We start from the raw sequence: 8011 nt of genomic DNA on the forward strand, positions 1-8011 counted from the left end.
AACTTCCCCTAATAAGTTCCCCTTTCCCAAGGACCAACCATTAGGTGCAATCGTGTGTGCCCTAATTTATGCCCCAACTCCCATTGGTGACACAAACATGACTGTGAAGCTAGTAATTTAGGCCTTTAACTACCAACAACAACAGATTAAAACAAGATTGCAACACAAATCATAAAACCAAACATAAATATATTAAGAAATTAACGAACTAGGCACATAGGTTCATAAACAAATTCACCCAAAAATCCTTAAAGAATTTAGCCGAGCATGGCTAAATTATACATAGCAAATATGAACAAAGGATTACAAATCATCAAAAGAGTACAAGAATTAACCAAGCGATTCTCCCAAATCTCCTTGGCTTCCTCCTTGCTTCCAAAGACAACTTGAGCCTCTTGATTTCTCTCTTTCTTGTCTACAAAGAACTCTAAAAATCTCTTGGTGTCTTATTAGGGTTGAGGAAGGGGGGATTTTATAGTGGGCACAAAGTTGAGATGAAATAGGAATCTTGTACAAAATTGGACTCAAATGATTTAATTTAGAAATTGTCGCCATTTTAATTAGGAAACATGTTACCAAATTATTTTAAAGAATGAAATCTTGTAGCTTTGAGACTTGCGCCACCTTAGGAATATAAATGTTGTATTAGGTTGCATGGAAGTCAACGCCCCATTCTTTAATTCAGCGCCTTTAATTTATTCGTACAGTTTGAATCTTCGTAATTAGCGTGCGTCCTTCTCGACGCGTCCAGCCTCTTTGGCACAGTTTTGTGATGCTACTGGAAATTTTTGACGCGTCGAGTTCACTGGGCCCCGAACTCGTCCAAAATTGCTCCAAACTCATCCTTGAACTCCCCTTGCTCATATCTTTGACCTAAAATGATTCAAAAACACTAACAAACACCGTAAAACATTCAAAACAAGTGTGAACCATAATTAAATGATATGAGCAAGGAAAACATGTATTAAATAAGTAAAATTAAAGAACTTAATTACCGAGATGATTCAAAATAACTATAAAAACAAGCAAAGATGTGATAACATCAATAATTTATCTGAATTTCTAAATGATATCGAACCTATTTATGGTAACATATGTTCTAATGATAGCAATTTTACTAAATAAAAAACAAATTCACGTGATTTTCTCGCTTCAGTTGAGTAAGAATAATTGATTATAGATCAGAACTCCTTCATCTCGCTTCAATTGAGTAATAATAATTGATTTGGATTTCTAAATGATATTGAGCCTATTTATTCTTCCACATAGTGAGCCTATTTATCGTAATGGATACAGTAGATTATAGTAATCTCATTCAATAAAAAGTAAATTCATGTGATTCTGAATAAAAGCAAAAGCAATGTTATAATTATACAGTTGACAAATGTTGAGTAATAATTATATAGGGATTAGATCAGGTGCGAAGATAACTTCCCATGCGGAAGTGCAGATAACACAAACGGACGCACCTATCATTAAGCATTAAAATGGTGCACCTTAAATGCACAAACCACGCCCCTTAAGCACACAAACAAAGCACCATAAGAACACAAACCATGAACCTAAAATATAAAAATGACTCACCTTAAGTTTCAACAAATGACACACTTTAATCATACAAATCACACACGCACCTTAAATTTCAACAATTGAAGCACCTTAAGCACACAGACCACGCACCTTAAGAAGGCAAACAACACATCTTATGAAGTAAAAATTGAAATCGAAAAAAAGTAAACTGAAAATCGAAACACCCACTCCAAAAATTTAAATTTCCTAAGAATAATTTATCAGAATTTCTAAATGATATCGAACCTATTTATGGTAACGTATATTATAATGATAGCAATTTTACTCAATAAAAAACAAATTCACGTGATTCATCTCGATTCAATGAGTAAGAATAATTGATTATAGATCAGAACTCCTTCTTCTCGCTTCAATTGAGTAAGAATAATTGATTTGGATTTCAAAATGATATTGAGCCTATTATCGTAACGGATACTATAGATTATAGTAATCTCATTCAATAAAAAGTAAATTCAAATGATACTGGATAAAAGTAAAAGCTAAGTAATAATGATATAGTTGACAAATGTTAAATAATAATTATATAGGGATTAGATCAGGTGCAAGGATAACTTCCACTACGGAATTGCAGATAACACAAAAGGACGCACCTAACATTAAGCATTAAAATGGCGCACCTTAAGTGCACAAACCACACACCTTGAACACACAAACAAAGCCTTATAAGAACACAAACCATGCACCTAAAATTTTAAAATGACTCACCTTAAGTTTCAACATATGACGCACTTTAATCATACAAATCACATACCTTAACAAGTAAAACCACACATCTAAAGCTGTAGACAGGCGCGCCTTATGTTTCAACAACTGACGCACCTTAATCAAACAAACCATGCACCTTAAGAAGGCAAACAACATATCTTAAGAAGTAAAAATCGAACTCGAAAAAAAATTGAACTGAAAATCGAAACACCCACTTCTAAAATTTAAATTTCCCAAGAATAATTTATCTGAATTTCTAAATGATATCGAACCTATTTATGGTAACGTACGTTCTAATGATAGCAATTTTACTCAATAAAAAAACAAATTCACGTGATTCTTGTCTAGAACTTATCTATACTATTATTAAAAATAAAATGCTCATTTGTGTTTTCCCGCCCAAACTCTTTGACCCAAACAATTAATAATTTATAATTTATAATTTACTAATAAAGGAATAATAATAATAATAATAATGATAATATTATTATTATTGAAAAGGGGATGCAGTGGGAGGGTATCTACACGCCAAAGGAAGCGGAGGCCCTCAGTATTCGCGAAGTGTTGAGTTGAATGAAAGGATTATGTCTTGATCAACTTGATGTTGAAACAGATACTCAGCAAGACTATTAATTATTCTTTTAAAAAACTACCTCTTTTGTGTTATAAATGTCTTCAAAATATTAAGATTTAACATTAAATTGGTAGTGCTTCCAAGTCCTTTCTTCGAATAATGGTGACCTGCAAGACGAATTCTTGCCCCAATGAAGAAGGCATAAACTCACAGATGCACTTGTCATTTTCTTGAACAAGGTTCCATTTACATAACCTTCGCCATCCTCCATACAACCATGTTCGCCCATCATTCCATGTCTTTACATATGTGTTCCATTTTTTACCTTTCTTATCACACATGATCACATTTGCATGCAATTCAATATTGTGATCTCTAATGACTTCAATCGGAATATACTACAAATTAAATTAAAATTACGTAATTGAGATCAAAACAAGATCGACATGCCAACAAAATAAGTGCACAAACCACGCACCATAAGCACACACACAAAACACCATAAGAACATAAACCATGCACCTAAAATTTTAAAATGACTCGCCTTACGTTTCAACAAATCACACACTATAATAATACACACACGCCTTATGAAGTAAAACCACACACTTAAAGCTTTAGACAGACGCACCGTAAGTTTAAAAAACTGACGGACCTTAAGAAGGCAAACAACACAACTTAAGAAGAAAAAATCGAAACTGAAAAAAAAATTAAACTCAAAATTTCGAAACACCCACTCCTAAAATTTAAATTTTCCAAGAATAATTTATCTGAATTTCTAAATGATATCAAACCTATTTCTGGTAACGTATGTTCTATTCATAGGAATTTTACTCAATAAAAAACAAATTCACGTGATTCTTCTCGCTTCAATTAAGTAAAAATAATTGATTATAGATCAGAATTCCTTCTTCTCGCTTCAATTGAGTAAAAATAATTGATTTTGATTTCTAAATGTTACTGAGCCTATTTATCGAAACGGATATTGTAGATTATAGTAATCTCATTCAATAAAATGTAAATTCACTTGATTCTGGATAAAAGTAAAAGCAACGTAATAATTATGCAGTTGACAAATGTTGAACAATAATTATATAGTGATTAGATCATATGCGAAGATAACTTCCCAAGTGGAAGTGCAAATAACACAAAAGGACGCACCTAACGTTAAGAATTAAAATGGCGCACCATAAGTGCACAAACCACGCATCTTAAACACACAAATAAATCACCATAAGAACAAAAACTATGCGCCTAAAATTTTAAAATGACTCACCTTAAGTTTCAACAAATGACGCACTTTAATCATACAAATCACACACCTTCAGAAGTAAAACCACACACCTAAAGCTTTAGACAGACGCATCTTAAGTTTCAACAATTGATGAACCTTAAGCACACAAATCACGCACCGTAAGAAGGCAAACAACACATCTTAAGAAGTAAAAATCGAATTAAAAAAAAATTGAATTGAAAATCGAAACATTCACTCCTAAAATTTAAATTTAGCAACAATAATTAATCTGAAATTCTAAATGATATCGAACCTATTTATGGTAACGTATATTCTAATAATAGTGATTTTATTCAATAAAAAACAAATTCACGTGATTTTCTCACTTCAATTGAGTAAGAATAATTGATTATAGATCAGAACTCCTTCTTCTCGCTTCAACTGAGTAAGAATAATTGATTTGTATTTCTAAATGATATTGAGCCTGATTATAGTAACGGATACTGTAGATTATAGTAATCTCATTCTATAAAAAGGAAATTCACGTGATTCTGGATAAAAGAGAAAGCTAAGTAATAATTATACAGTTGACAAATGCTGAATAGTAATTATATAGGGATTAGATCAGGTGCGAAGATAACTTCCCATGCGGAATTGCAGATAACACAAAAGGACGCGCACCTAACATTAAGCATTTAAATGGCGCACCTTAAGTGCACAAACCATACAGCTTGAACACACAAACAAAGCATCATAAGAAAACAAATCATGCACCTAAAATTTTAAAATGACTCACCTTAAGTTTCAACAAATGACGCACATTAATCATACAAATCACACACCTTAAGAAGTAAACCACACACCTAAAGCTGGAGACAGACACACCTTAAATTTCAACAACTGACGCACCTTAATCACACAAACCATGCACCTTAAGAAGGCAAACAACACATCTTAAGAAGTAAAAAATCGAACTCCAAAAAAAATTGAATTGAAAATCGAATCACCCACTCCTAAAATTTAAATTTCCCAAGAATAATTTATCTAAATTTCTAAATGTTACCGAACCTATTTATGGTAACGTATATTCTAATGATAGCAATTTTTTACTCAATAAAAAACAAATTAACGTGATTCTTGTCTAGAACTTATCTATACTATTATTAAAAATAAAATGCTCCTTTGTGTTTTCCCACCCAAACTCTTCGACCCAAATAATTAATAATTTATTAATTAAGGAATAATAATAATGATAATAATAATAATAATAATAATAATTATAATAATAATAATAATAATAATAATAATACTAATAATAATAATAATAATAATAATAATAATAATAATAATAATAATAATAATAATAATAATAATATGGAAAAGGGGATGTAGTGGGAAGGTATCTACATGCCAAAGGAAGCGGAGGCCCTCAGTATTCGCGAAGTGTTGAGTTTAATGAAAGGATTATGTCTTGATCATCTTGATGTTGAAACCGATAATCAGCAAGATTATTATTCTTTTAAACACTACCTCTTTTGTGTTATAAATGTTTCCAAAACATTAAGATTTAACATTAAATTCGTAGGGCTTGTCATTTTCTTGAACAAAGGTATAAACTCACAGATGCACTTGTCATTTTCTTGAACAAGGTTCCATTTACATAACCTTCGCCATCCTCCATATAACTATGTTCACCCATCATTCCATGTCTTTACATATGTGTTCCATTTTTTACCTTTCTTATCACACATGATCACATTTGCAGGCAATTCAATATTGTGATCCCTAATGACTTCAATCGGTATATACTGCAAATTAAATTAAAATTACGTAATTGAGATCGAAACAAGATCGACATGCCAACAAAATAAGTTCACAAACCACGCACCTTAAGCACACAAACAAAGCACCATAAGAACACAAACCATGCACCTAATATTTTAAAATGACTCACCTTACGTTTCAACAAATGACACACTAAAATAATACACACGCGCCTTATGAAGTAAAACCACACACTAGCTTTAGACAGACGCATCCTAAGTTTCAACAACTGACACACCTTAAGAAGGCAAACAACACATCTTAAGAAGAAAAAATCGAAACTGACAAAAATTTAAAACTCAAAATTTCGAAACACCCTCTCCTAAAATTTAAATTTCCCAAGAATAATTTATCTGAATTTCTAAATGATATCGAACCTATTTTTGGTAACGTGTATTCTAATGATAGAAATTTCACTCAATAAAAAACAAATTCACGTGATTCTTCTCGCTTCCACTGAGTAAGAATAATTGATTATAGATCAGAAATCCTTCTTCTCGCTTCAATTGAGTAAGAATAATTGATTTGGATTTCTAAATGATACTGTGCCTATTTATCGTAACGGATACTGTAGATTACAGTAATCTCATTCAATAAAAAGTAAATTCACTTGATTCCGGATAAAAGTAAAAGCTAAGTAATAATTATACAGTTGAAAAATGTAGAACAATAATTATATAGTGATAATATCATATGCGAAGATAACTTCCCATGGGGAAGTGCAGTTAACACAAAAGGACGCACCTAACATTAAGAATTAAAATTGCGCAACAAAAGTGCACAAACCACGCACCTTAAGCACATAAACAAAGCACCATAAGAACACAAACCATTCGCCTAAAATTTTAAAATGACTCACCTTTAAGTATCAACAAATGACGCACTTTAATCATACAAATCACACACCATAAGAAGTAAATCCACACACCTAGAGCTTTAGAAAGACGCACCTTAAGTTTCAACAACTGATGCACGTTAAGGACACAAACCACGCACCATAAGAAGGTAAACAACACATCTTAAGAATTAAAAATCGTAATCGAAAAAAATTGAACTAAAAATAGAAAACAGCCACTCTTAAAATTTCAATTTCCCAATAATAATTTATTTGAATTTCTAAATGATATCGAACCTATTTATGGTAACGTATGTTCTAATGATAGCAATTTTACTCAATAAAAAGACAAATTCACGTGATTTTCTCGCTTCAATTGAGTAAGAATAATTGATTATAGATCAGAATCCATCTTCTCGCTTCAATTGATTAAGATTAATTTATTTGGATTTCTATATGATATTGATCCTATTTATCATAATGGATACAGTAGATTATAATAATCTCATTCCATAAAAAGTAAATTCATGTGATTCTGGACAAAAGCAAAAGCAAAGTTATAATTATACAGTTGACAAATGTTGAATAATAATTATATAGGGATTAGATCACGGGCGAAGATAACTTCCCATGCGGAAGATCATGGGCGAAGATAACACAAAAGGACGCACCTAACATTAAATATTAAAATGGTGCACCTTAAATGCATAAATCACGCACCTTAAGCACACAAACAAAACACCATAAGAACACAAATCATGAACCTAAAATATTAAAATGACTCACCTTAAGTTTCATACAACTCACACACCTTATGAAGTAAAACTACACACCTAAAGCTTTGGACAGACGCACCTTAAGTTTCAACAATTGACGCACCTTAAGCATACAAACCATGCACCTTAAGAAGTCAAACAACACATCTTACGAAGTAAAAATTGAAATCGAAAAAAATTGAACTGAAAATAGAAACACCCACTCCAAAAATTTAAATTTCCTTAGAATAATTTATCAGAATTTCTAAATGATATCGAACCTATTTATGATAACGTATATTCTAATGATAGCAATTTTTTACTCAATAAAAAACAAATTAACGTGATTCTTGTCTAGAACTTATGTATACTATTATTAAAAATAAAATGCTCCTTTGTGTTTTCCCGCCCAAACTCTTCGACCTAAACAATTAATAATTTATTAATTAAGGAATAATAATAATAATAATAATAATAGTAATAATAATAATAAT

This window comes from Ipomoea nil, unplaced genomic scaffold (genome assembly GCF_001879475.1).
Source record: "Ipomoea nil cultivar Tokyo-kokei standard unplaced genomic scaffold, Asagao_1.1 scaffold1993, whole genome shotgun sequence".
Classification (NCBI taxonomy): Eukaryota; Viridiplantae; Streptophyta; class Magnoliopsida; order Solanales; family Convolvulaceae; genus Ipomoea; species Ipomoea nil.